Here is a 14,194-nt window from a genome sequence, read left to right as displayed (position 1 = left end):
CGATCGGGTTCAGATCCGGCAAACACTGGGGGGGGGGGGGGGGGGGCAGTACATCAATTGGAACTCGTCATTCTGTTCTTGAAGCACTCTATCGAATGCCTGGCCTTGTGACATGGCGCATTATCATGCTGAAAAAATCCACTGCCGTCGGTAAACATGATCGTCATGGATGGTTGTATGGGTCTGCAATCAGCGTACGATACTCCTTGTCCGTCATGGTGCCTTGCAAGAACTCCAATGGACCCACGGATTCCTACGTGAATGTTCCCCAAGGCGTAATAGAACTGCCTGTCTCCGTTCCTCAAAACAGGTGTCAAGAAGCCATTCGCGCCCTCCCATCGGCATGATGAAGAAGGTATTGGGATTCATCAGTCGATGCAACGTACTGCCACTGCGCCAACGTCCAGTGCCGATGATCACGTGCCCATTTCAGACGCAGCTGCTGATGTGGTGTTAACATTGGCACGTGTAGAGTCGTCAGTTACGGAGGCCGATCGTTAGGCGTGTTTGGTGCACTGTGTGTTCAGACACACTTTCACTCCGCCCAGCATTAAAGTCCGATGATAGTTCCGCCTGTTCTGTTTCACTAGAATGGCCAGGCTACGACATCCGACATTCGTAATGGGGGTGGTCGCCCAGCTACGCGACGTCTGGAAGTTGGATCACCTTGGCTTCGCCACGTGTTGCAGACGCTCACCACAGCACTCCTGAACACCCGACAAGTCGTGCAGTTTCCGAAATGATCGTGCTGAGTCTTCGGGCAATCAAAATCTTGCCCTTGCTCAAACGCAGGTAGATCGCCTGCCCCCTACCCCCCCCCCCCCCCATTCTACACACAGACAGCACGCTCACTGATACTACATGCACCGGGCGGCTGTCTGTCTAGCAGTTGTTCCTCGCCAGGTGATACGGTTGTCGCCTGGACTGGTTTATGTCGATAGTAGGTCTGTTCAAATGGTTCAAATGGCTCTGAGCACTATGGGACTTAACATCTGATCAGTCCCCTGGAACTTAGAGCTACTTAAGCCTAACCAACCTAAGGACATCACACACATCCATGCCCGATGCAGGATTCGAACCTGCGAGCGTAGCGGTCGTGCGGTTCCAGACTGTAGCGCCTTTAACCGCTCGGCCACTTCCGCCGGCTATGTCGATAGTAGGTCTGTTCAAATGGTTCAAATGGCTCTGAGCACTATGGGACTTAACATCTGTGGTCATCAGTCCCCTAGAACTTAGAACTACTTAAACCTAACTAACCTATCGACATCACACACATCCATGCCCGAGGCAGGATTCGAACCTGCGACCGTAGCGGTCACGCGGTTCCAGACTGAAGCGCCTTTAACCGCACGGCCACACCGGCCGGCGATAGTAGGTCTGTGATCACAATGTTCTGCCTGAGCAGTGTATTTCCGTTGCGTATAGGTTGTCGAACTAGCTGCTGAAGACAATATTCGGAAAATGTGTCCAGGATACTTCAAAGGACTGTATATGCCTCCCATCTGTAATTAATCGTAGACGTCCAAGTCTATAGCTGGCAGGTTAAATTCATCTCCAGCTAAACACTGCATGATCGGGGTATTTCCCCGCTATTGCTCTGACAATTTATTGCTAAAATTTTTGACACTTGATGGGTGTTTACGTTGTACGAAAATTGATTTCTCTCACTGTCCAGCATTCATCAGAGGTCCTCAAACTACCTCTCAGCCTAAAAAAAAAAGCTTGTGCACTTCCAAGCACTCTGCTACCAGAGTAGCTGCTTCATTTGTGCAGTGCATCTCTTACCTGTCAAGCAGACCCCTACAATTCTCCATCCCATAATGCAGGTCCAGCAGTTAACACCCAGAAAAAAAATGGTTCAAATAGCTCTGAGCACTATGGGACTTAACATCTGAGGTCATCAGTCCCCTAGACGTAGAGCTACTTAAAACTAACTAACCTAAGGACAACACACATATCCATGCCCGAGGCAGGATTCGAACCTGCGAGCGTAGCAGCAGCGCGGTTCCGGACTGAAGCGCCTAGAACCGGCTGGCCACAGCGGCCGGCAACACCCAGACCATCACAAACTCGACGGAGCCTCTAGTTGAGATCATCCACTCTCTCGAAACCACAGGACTCTGGTCAGTTCTGGATACCAAATCGTAAATTATGAGTTCTTTTTGCAATCCCATTGCCGCCAGCTGCTTCTGCGAACTAAGGATGGCTTCAAAAGCCACGCGACAGGCGTTATTGGTGTCGACGTGACTTACAACTTTCAGCCGACTCTCGATAGATGCATGCAGGGTTTCCTTCAAATCTCGGATGAGGCCCCTTCGCAGACATACGGAGTGCACTTTGATCGTCTATAACATGCCAAACATTGGAGCTCCTGAAACTAGCAAACACCTCCCTGCGTGCCTGCTTGGACATTGCTGAAGCAGCGGCCACTTGTCGAATCACAGGGTGAATCGGCGAAGCCACACTGACTCTCCGTCTCGAGTGACGCTAACGTGTTACAACCTGCCACTCACTCTACGGTCAGAGCTGTTACCCCGACGTCGAGTACGCTGCGAGCTGCGCCTCGGCACCAGAGCCTGAGAGTGAAACAAGCGACTCCTGAGGCGTCCCATGCGACGTGCCAGTTTCTTCGTCGCCGCTGTATCCCGAGGCAGCTGCCTGCAGACAGCTGATCGTGGCCGACAGCATCTTCCGCTGTTCAAGAACTGCAGCCAGCTCGTACTGTGTATGCACAAGGCATGCACAGTTCCTGTCCATCCTACTACTAATATTCCAATAAAAACAATACGCAAAAAAATTGAAAACAAGCACTTGTCAGTAACAACTGGCTGCCCTACAACATTCAAACTACCCGACTGTGGCGCTGCATGTCAAACATAAAATACATACAAGAAAACAAAAACTAGCTCTTGTCTCTTTCAGATGATGCTGAAGGCGAAACTAATCAAAAATGGTTCAAATGGCTCTGAACACTATGGGACTTAACTTCTGATGTCATCAGCCCCCTAGAACTTAGAACTACTTAAACCTAACTAACCTAAGGACATCACACACATCCATGCCCGAGACAGGATTCGAACCTGCGACCGTAGCTGTCTCGTGGTTCCGGACTGAAGCGCCTAGAACGGCTCTGCCACCGCGGACGGCATTAATCATTCATGTCGCAAAATGAAAATTTCAATTTGGCATCTAAACATAGCCCTCAGTAGTCAGGAGTACAGCACACAGGCAGACAACAAAGTGAGGCTACCAATTGGCTCTACTATAACGTTCAAACTAATAGTGGCGCTGCACGTGGCGTAAATCGACACTACTAAAACTGCAATACACACGAAAAATAAACAAGAAAACAAAATCTAACTCTAGTGTCATTAAGATGACACTAATGGTCATACTAATAATCAGTGTCACACAATGAAAAGCGCAAGTTGTTATACGAACATTATAGTTGGAGTCACGAACGATGGCGGTCCAGTTTAGGCTTGTTCTGCGCACCTTCGTCGCGTATTCTCCGACATCCAATGAGGGTGCAGTAGTGTTTTGAGTGCACTGCTGTGAATTTAGTAGCTAAAGTGAGCATTAAACGTGATCGTAGCGAGTTGTTTAGTGAATTTCGATTATTTGTTGCGAATTGTCATCACTGATTGTTGGGTAAGTGATAAATTCTGCATAAGCAAGTGAGAGACATAATTTGCAGGATATACGCTTTCTTCAAGCGGGAAACACGTGCACGCGTACCGCAAATGTCGCGTAGGATCGTCAACAATGCAATGGCCGTCCGTCCCTCGACATGCGCGAACCGCAACGACTATAGCACACGGAAATTAAGTGCATAAGACACAGGCAGACAACAAAAGAAATTAACTACAGCTCCGTGCCCAACTTCAATGAAGATCATACAAAGTAGAGTTGAATTTGCTATTTTAATCTAACATTTGCATAGGTGAAACTTGATATGAGAAAGGGAGAAAAGGATATTATGGCTGCTATTTTCAGACTTAACGTCAAGTATTTCCAGTAGTGTCTTGTGAGCACTCCGTCTGCAGGCCACAAGTGGCCCACCAGGACTATCCGACCGCCGTGTCATCCTCAGATAAGGATGCGGATAGGAGGGGCGTGTGGTCAGCACACCGTTCTCCCGGTCGTTACGATGCGTTTCTTTGGTCGGAGCCGCTACTATTCGGTCGAGTAGCTCCTCAATTGGCATCACGAGGCTGAGTGCACCCCGAAAAATGGCGATCCGGATGGTCACCCATCCAAGTGCCGGCCACGCCCGACAGCGCTTAACTGCGGTGATCTGACGGGAACCTGTGTATCCACTGCGGCAAAGCCGTTGCCTTAGTGGTGTCTTAGTTCTGCTTTTATTTACAGTATGTAAAAAATTACAGTCTACTTCTTATGGGCGGTATTCTGACACAAAATGTTGCGCAAAGTCGGGTCTATCTTTCCTAGTCTCCAGATTCTCTCAAGTTCTGGTAACCTAATCGCCACAGCCGTGCCTGTCAGATCAACATACACTTTTCAGAGTGCCTGCAGGGAATTTTATACACACCATTCTATGTCTAAGTTTGCATTTTGTCGTTACTAACTGAATAATAATTTATCTGTGCTGCTGCTATTGAAAATGCTAGCCCATAGTTGAGAGGCTTTAACTTCTCTGGAAGTCTGTCTGAAACTTAGATAATGTATTGGATGGTGCTCCACTTTTTGTAACTACTGACTGATGCTGTCCGCCAGCGTATGTAAGTGCTGCAAATTTACACATTTTCACATTTAGTAAACATTATCAATCAGGTTAGAGGTGTAGCCGTTTTGGAAGTGATACATTTCATAACTCGTAACTCAGTTTAGAAGGCAGATTGAAATAATGAACATGATTTAAGATGAAGCGCCATATAATGGAAAGCTGCATGTCTGTGACTTTGCGGGTGTTGGAACTTTGCAGGAAGTACACTATCAGTAGCTGTTATTTTTTTGTTAAATGTCAAATACAGTTTTCCTTGTGCTAATGTTTACCTTGAGGTCCAAGAAATTTATAGAAGAAACATGAACTGCGAACTGAATTTCATCATGCTGCGTGTGCAGATGGTATAAGAATGTACTCAACTGTCCAGTGGTACATGTCTACAGACACAGCATGTCAGCAAAATAACTGAACAGTTATTTTATTTTAGAGTTGAGTGAATATTACCGTAAGAAAGCTCGTTCAAAATTGTTCTTCATTATTTAATATTGTAGCGCATTTTTCAGTCAAAAAGTATGGCAGAGTTGTAGGGAATTGCAAGAGAGTCAGTCAAAGCCAGCCAAGAGTGTTATGCGTTGCGAAGCAAACCGTGGCCGACAGGCACTGTAAAGCACAGCCAGTTGAGTGCATTATAGGAACAGCCTACACTGCAGTACCCTAGTGGAAGGACAGAAGCCCTTCCTCACTTGCCACCACACAAGAGTTTAGACTACATGTCAAGCCCTAAACGAACATAGTGTGCAGTGTTTACGTACTCAGCCATTCGTGTACTAAGACATTTTCATCTCAGTATCACAGCCTATGACACCTGGAATGACATACTGGAATGCAGTATGGGGTCCACTGTTTGACCACGGGACATGGCAACCTGCCCCGAGTCACAACAGCAACACTGTCAGGGCAGAGAGCTGCCCGATGGCTGGAGGGGGGTCACGGCCACCTCCACAGTATAGTAAGCTATGTTGCCACGCTGTCATCATTGTCGAAGCCAGGTACGTTGCTGACAGTGGTATTCACGTGAAGCCATGCTCGGCCACACATTTCGCGAAGTCAGCAATGCAACACATCTATTGTTTCGCATGAGAAGCAACTGGACACCAACACCAAGCTGTTCCTGACGCACTGTGCCTGAGAGCCTGAATAAAGAAGATAATCAAACAAATCTACTGTCGTCCTGATGTCTCAATCAGTCTCCATATTTCACAATCCATGGGTCATGTTAACGCTAGTATAGGACTAAGATGTAGATTGTGATGTTTTGCATGCTGTTAAGAAAAGCAGTAAGATAACATTACTGGAAATATTTTAAATCAGTACACATATGATGCGAAATAACAGCTTAGTTTTGAATGACCAAACACAGTTTACTTTTCCTCTTGTTTTACACGAAGTTTTAGTTCTGCAAGTCTTAGATTATAATAGTTGATTAAACTTTACTGCCGGCCGGTGTGGCCGAGCAGTTCTAGGCGCTTCAGTCTGGAACCACGCGACCATTACCGTCGCAGGTTTGAATCCTGCCTCGGGCATGGATGTGTCTGATGTCCTTAGGTTAGTTAGGTTTAAGTAGTTCTAACTTCTAGGCGACTGATGACCTCAGATGTTAAGTCCCATAGTGCTCAGAGACATTTGAACCATTTTAAACTTTACTTTCTTCTTTTGTTAAGTGTAAAGATTTCCATATAGTATAAAAATGTATTTTTCATATTTACTTCAATGTAACAGTTTCTGTGTGACATAAAGAAGTAATACTTTCCTCAGTATCTAAAGATTTTATGTATCTCTTCTGTACATGTATCAGTAATATATATGTGGATGTTGAATATCATTTTATGTATGGATGTTACATTCAGTTTTCAATGATGATGGCCTAAGAAGTCTAAAGTCAGTTCATTATCAAGTAAATAATATTTTGAGGAACATCAAGAAAATGTACTCTATCTACTACATATTACTACAATATTTTACCAAGCACCAACAGACGTCCGGTTAAGAGTATGCATACATTTATATTATTAATGTATTTGTTACGCTTTTATTATTTTCGTGTGTAAGACCTCTTATTCTTGTACACACCATACCAGCAACGAGAACGCAGGAGCGGGATCAACAACGAAAAGTAATGAAATGATGCCTAACTATTATATTAAAATTTCATATTGAAATGAAAATGCTACGGCTATATGACACTATTGGCCGTAATTTGACGTAAAGAGCCCCTATCAGCCATTACTTTCTTCAAAAAGCAACCGTAGCATGAAAATGGCTTGGCGAGTTAACTAATGGGCACCACCTTCCTGTTTAGAGGGTTACTTATACCTCCGCTGTGACGGAGCTCTTTCTGCAGTTTCTCAGAAAAATAATTATCAACTTGCATCGACCGGGGAAGCAATCAGAGAAAGGCTGTCATCATCAGTTTTATGGCCCCCAGAGATCGGGGAATGGAGGGTGGTGCTGGAGGGGGGCCACCCCGGAGAGATACTTCCGCTAGCTTCGGCTCTCAGAAGTTTCTCGCCAGCCTTCCATGTTTTATGAGCTGCCTAAACTTTCTTTCTTACGGCGCGCCACAAGCCTTCCTCACTCAACGCCTCAGATAGCTTCCTCGTTTGTGTGGAAGTTACTCTGGGATTTCTCAGTTACGTATTTGGCTGTAGTACCATTAATTCATACACACTGATTGGGCATCACACTACGACCACCCAAGTGACAACTCCTTGTTGTGCCATTTCCACGCAGAAATGCTACCGATTTTCTTGGTATGGACTGAAACGGTATTCGCGTGTGGCCTTATGTAAGTAACAGTCTCCAAGCACAGCTCATATAATGGCCCTACATTGTTAGAGAATAGTAAGCATTGAATTCTTTCTCCATGACAACCCAGGACAAACTTAAACAGGTTAAGAGAGGGCTAATTTGGAACCCAATACATCACCTGGGATTCGCAATCTTACTTATTGATCATTAGGCAGAGTTCATTCAGGAAATCAAGTTAATACAACTCCCTAGCGTTGCGAACTCTCAGTATGCAACAGCATCCTGCGCAAACAGCCCCATGGCACTTCTGACAGTATGTATTAAGTCATTAACATACACTTAAGAGCCAAAAAAACTGGTACACCTACCTAATATCGTGTAGGGTCCCCGCGAGCACACAGGACTGTCGCAACACGAGGTGGCATGGACTCGACTAATGTATGAAGTAATGCTTGAGGGAACTGACACCATTGATTCTGCAGGGCTCTCCATACATCCATAAGGGGGTAGACATCCCTTCTGAAAAGTACGTTGCAAGGCATCCCAGATATGCTCAATAATGTTCATGTCTGGGGAGTCTGATGGCCAGCGGAAGGGTTTAAACTCAGGATAGTCTTCCTGGACCAACTCTATAGCAATTCTGGTCGAGGAAGGGTGGGGAGGGGTTCCGCATTGTTCTACTGGAACTGCGCAAGGCCGTCGGAATGCATAATGGACATGAATTGATGTAGGTGATCAGACAGGATGCTTAGGTACATGTCACCTGTCAGAGTCGTATCTAGACGTATCACGGGTTCCATATCTCTCCAACTGCACACACGTTCCACTCGATTACAGTGCCTCCACCATCTTGAACAATCCCCCACTGGCATGCACGGTCCATGGATTCGTGAGTTTGTCAACAGTCCAATGTCGTTGTTGACGGGCCCAGCAGCGCAGAAAGCTTTGTGTCGTGCAGTCATCAAGTCTATACGAATGGGCCTTCGGCTCCGAAATCTCATATCCATGATGTTTCGCTGAATGGTTCGCACGCTAACACTTGCTAATGACCCAGCATTGAAATCTGCAGCAATTTGCGGAAGGGTTGCAGTTCTGTCACGTTGAACGATTCTCTTCAGTCGTCGTTGGTCCTTTCTTGTAGGATCTTTTTCCGGTCGCAGCGATTTCGGTAATTTGATGTTTTTTCGGATGCCTGATATTCACGGTACACTAGTGAAAAGGTCGTATGAGAAAATCCCCATTTCATCGCTACCTCGGAGATGCCATGTCCCATCACTCGTGCGCCGACTATAACACCATGTTCAGACTCACTTAAATCTCGATAACTTGCCATTGTAGCAGCAGTAACCGATCTAACACCTGCGCCAGTCGCTTTTTGTCTTACATAGGCGTTGCCGACCGCAGCGCCGTATTTTGCCTGTTTACATATCTCTTACCTGGTAACAGAGAAACAGTCACAATAGCTGATTCTTTATTAAACTTGCATCTCTATTAGAAATCAGAAACGTTACAGTGTTTTACATATAGCTTAAAGTATTAATATCCGTGACAGCACAGTGCGAAAGACGCAAAAAAATGTTGTAATTATAGCTTACAGTGAATACGCGAGAGCTTTAGCAAAATAGCTGTACGCCAGGAACAACAAAACAGTCAGGCGGTAGGTCTGAAATACCGAGCTCTCGATTTCATTCGCAAACGTTTCAGTGCCGTAGCTAAAAGAACAAATGAACAGCAAATATTCGCTATACGGAGATGAATATCGATTATTGGAAGAAAGAAAACAGATTATACGCGTAGTGAATAATGAAAGATATTGGACTGGCACCACTTAACGTTTTAGCGGGTAATCCCAGCACTGAAAGGATAACAATATCCGTGTTTCATAAAACAAGCGAAAACCTAATACAGTACGATAACGAATTTTACGCCGAGAGCGGTAAAGGGGCAAAGCGCTTCCGGTAACTGCTCAATTACTCGCGAAAACGTATCTATAGAGTTAGTACATTTTGGGAATTAAGTGAAAGGCCAATTAAAATATTTCATGAATTTGTAGCGTATTTTAACGTACTTTGTAACTTCCCACGAAGAAACGTAGTTCTTTTACCACTTTGTTTCCTCCTTTATCATTGTTGCATACAGCACCAACCGCAGAATAATGTCACTATTTGAGGCTATGTTCACTGGTAAAGGTCGAAATACATCTCAGAATGCTTCTAAAGTGAAGTAAAGGCGTCTTAATTCCAGCTCACTATTTACGGGATGTGTTACATGGAAATGTCTCACTTGACTTGCGATATTCCTTCATTTACTTCGTAAATAGTTTCGCTACATAGTCGAACAATCAATAGAGTTGGATGCATCTGCTATAGCATCATGCTGGGACAGTTTTACACGAACTTTAGAAGACTATTACCGAAAAATTTTGCTTTTATTGAAATCTTCAAACCAAGTCTTACGAGCGTAAATTTAAAACATAAATATACCTTTCCCACTTATTTTACGATTGCAAGATACCATTCAGAGTATACAGACGATTTATCGGTTCCCATGAGGACATATGGGAGTCACTCGGGTGATGATGGTTTCTGTTAGACACATTCCCGGAAGAAAGCATGTAAAGTAACCCGTAACATTCTTTCCTTATTCCAGCTGCGTCACATCTAAGTGGCGCTCGATCTTTTAGAAAAAGGGAGAGGCGAGTAACGTACGCTGGTGTAGCGATACAACAAGACTCTACTCTGGTAGCCAGACGTCTTCAGCAATATTTATGTGGTAAGAAACGGAGACGTTCTGACATGATAGTTCCTAATTACGATGCTGTACCATTTATTTTCCAAATCATTCCGCATCGCCTCCAGATTCTTTGGAACGTAACACTAGTGTTTCTAAGACATCTTCAAAGAATACGCTACTAGTGATTGCCCCTGTGATCTCGTAATAACGCAACAGCGAATTAAGTCCTCTAATATAAAAACTGATTAATTGCAAGGATGCATTGAGAAAACCGAGTTTTAACAAAGTACTCGTAGATATACGAAATAATGTAATTCACACTACGTAATACCAGAGACGGGATAAAGAGAGTCCTACGTAGAGTGTACAAGGACATTCTGAAAAATAGTGCCTCCGAATTTTTTATGTGAAAACTGTTAAAGCTTTTTAAATGAAACAAACGTTATTGACATTCTACGCCTGTATTATTCATGTCTACACATTTATTTCTCAACTTAGTCATGAACACATTACTTCCAATGAGAGACCAGTTTGTTGCCAGCGTAGAACATTTGGCTTTGTTCACAGAGACACAACCTAATCTTTACTTGCACCGCTTCATCACTATGAAAGTGAAGTCCTCGGAGGTGTTCCTTATGTTTTGGAACCAGATAAAAGTCGGATGGGGCCAATCGGGGTCGTATGGAGTATGACCGATGATAATGTACCCAAGGCACCGGATTGTTGCAGATCCCGCAGCGTTCGTGTGTGGTGTGGGATTGTCATCATGAAGGAGACGGTGCTCCACGCGTGGACAAACTCTTTGAATTCGAAACTCGATCACAGCACTCTGTTTCTAACGTACCAACGTAGTTACGTGACACATTGACATTTTAGATACTATAATTCAGAGCCGTCTGGTGGCAGAGGCATGCAAATATGTAGACACGAAGAATAAAGACGTAAAATGTTAATAACGTTTGTTTTATTTAAAAAGCTTTAACAGTTGTCACGTAATAACTAGGCGGCATTACTTTTCAGCACGCCCCAGTATCTCATAACATTATTGAATACGTAAAGTACTTTCAATCATCGCGGGGCTTCTTGCATTTCTCTCGCTGACCTATGTCTTCATTCTGCGTATTTATTGAGAGTGTTTCCATAAGAGGGTGCAAAAACTTAACAGGACATAGAGAATCCTCGACTGAACAATTTGGAACCGCGTGACCGCTACGGTCGCAGGTTCGAATCCTGCCTCGGGCATGGGTGTGTGTGATGTCCTTAGGTTAGTTAGGTTTAAGTAGTTCTAAGTTCTAGGGGACTGATGACCTTAGAAGTTCAGTCCCATAGTGCTCAGAGCCATTTGAACCATTTGAGCTGAACAATTTGACGTAGAGAATCCGGGGTCAGAGAAGCCAGCTTAAGGAGATAATACGAATAAAATCATATTACTGTACATTTTTTATTTACATTAGTTACAGTTAACTTGAAATACCATCAATGACACAATGAACGTACCATTTATACTGAATCTTACAAAACGTGCTAGAAGTGACAACCATCAACCTCAATGCAATCATGACATCGGCGAATAGAAAAATTCTGACGCACCCTGACCAATAGCCCTGATGTGTTTCGAATCACATCACAGGCAGGTACAATTCTGGCAACTGATTCCATCTCCGTATCGACTGGCGTTTCATACGCAAGTGACTTTCGATATCCCCATAGGAAATAATCAAAGGGTTTCAGGTCAGATGACATCGCATGCCTTGGAATAGGTTCTTTCCTTCTAATCCAGTGACCAGGAAATAGAGCATTGAGATGGCTGCGGACATCCACACTGAAGTCATGTATCCACATTTTCTCACGAACAGCCAAGGGTACGTTCACCAAAAACTCAGGTAGAGCTCATTGCACGAATCTCAAGTGCAAGTGACCATTCAGACGGCCAGGTAGAAGATATGGTCCAATGACATTGTCGCCTACAATGCCCGTCCAGATATTCACAGCAAAACGTACTTGATGGTGTGACTCTACTCCAGCGTGAGGGTTTTCCTCTTCTCACACAAGGCTGTCGCTGCTGTTCGAAATACTGTCACGATCAAATGAGTCCTCGTCAGTAGGAAACACGATTTGGAGGGAATCTGGTCGATCAATCTATTGTTGGAGCAACCACTGACCTTGGTGTAAAGTCAGTCACAAGCATTGCATGGACACGTTGTGGCTGACAGGGATGTAATTGTTGTTCGTGGCGTATTAGCCAGACGCTAGTATGTGCAGCGCGCATTTCACGTGCAATACGACGAGTTTTCGTTGTGGGCCCTCTGCAACACGTTCCAGAACCTCCTCTTCAAAATCGAGATTGCGAGTGGTGGTCATGTTGCCACGACCCTCGTTTCTTCTTTCCAATGAATCAGTCTCCCGCATTCATCGATCGAGAGAAATAAACACTCATCATGACGGGCAAGGCCTGTTAGGAAATCGTTCCCTGTACAGTCTTCCAGTAGCGAGAGCATTGCAACGTACTTTCCCATACATAACGTGCATGTCAGTGAGTTCTGAGAAAATGTACCGGTACTGCTCCATCGTATTGTATTGTACGTCTCTGAATAGCACTGAGTAATGTATGGGTCTGTCGTTGATTCATAGCAGGTTCTGTTATGGCACAAGGTAAATACGAAACAACAGAGTCACCTGAATGAGATTTTCACTCTGCAGCGGAGTGTGCGCTGATATGAAACTTCCTGGCAGATTAAAACTGCGTGCCCGACCGAGACTCGAACTCGGGACCTTTGCCTTTCGCGGGCAAGTGCTCTACCATCTGAGCTACCGAAGCACGACTCACGCCCGGTACTCACAGCTTTACTTCTGCCAGTATCTCGTCTCCTAGCTTCCAAACTTTACAGAAGCTCTCCTGCGAAACTTGCAGAACTAGCACTCCTGAAAGAAAGGATATTGCTGGGGCATGGCTTAGCCACAGCCTGGGGGATGTTTCCAGAATGAGATTTTCACTCTGCAGCGGAGTGTGCGCTGAAAGCTGTGAGTACCGGGCGTGAGTCCGTGCTTCGGTAGCTCAGATGGTAGAGCACTTGCCCGCGAAAGGCAAAGGTCCCGAGTTCGAGTCTCGGTCGGGCACACAGTTTTAATCTGCCAGGAAGTTTCATATCAGCGCACACTCCGCTGCAGAGTGAAAATCTCATTCTGGAAACATCCCCCAGGCTGTGGCTAAGCCATGTCTCCGCAATATCCTTTCTTTCAGGAGTGCTAGTTCTGCAAGTTTCGCAGGAGAGCTTCTGTAAAGTTTGGAAGGTAGGAGACGAGATACTGGCAGAAGTAAAGCTGTGAGTACCGGGCGTGAGTCGTGCTTCGGTAGCTCAGATGGTAGAGCACTTGCCCGCGAAAGGCAAAGGTCCCGAGTTCGAGTCTTGGTCGGGCACACAGTTTTAATCTGCCAGGAATTTTCAACAGAGTCACCTTATGGGCAAGTAAAGCAAACAAAATCTGCATCATGACTGCCTTGTAATCAGGCTCGTCCTTCTTGTTTCCTCGCAGGAAACAAAGAATGTACACGTAAATAAACGGAAGAGTACCTGTAAACTTGTACGTATGTTAATTGTAAATAAGCTGGAAAGCAGTAATGCCAGAGACTTTTACTTCCATATCTCCTTAAGTTGGCTACTCCGACCCCATGTTCCCTGCCTCAAATTGTTCAGTGGAGCACTCTATATGTCCTGTTACATTTCTGCACGCTATTACGGAAACAGCCTGTATAGGACAGTGTAACACGCGTCAACAGGCAGCCGTGGCGCTGTTAAAGGTTCGTCAAGTTTCGCAACATCCGAGTGTCCTAACTGGGCTGCGGATAGACAGCCGTACATACCCGCGCCGGCTTAGCGTCATGTGGGACTCGTAACGCTGATGAGGACCAGTTCAGAAATACGTTCCCAGATGTTTTAAATGTATTGTTTTACTTCCACAATAAGT

This window comes from Schistocerca piceifrons, chromosome 8 (genome assembly GCF_021461385.2).
Source record: "Schistocerca piceifrons isolate TAMUIC-IGC-003096 chromosome 8, iqSchPice1.1, whole genome shotgun sequence".
Classification (NCBI taxonomy): Eukaryota; Metazoa; Arthropoda; class Insecta; order Orthoptera; family Acrididae; genus Schistocerca; species Schistocerca piceifrons.
Note: the sequence above shows the minus strand (reverse complement) of the source record.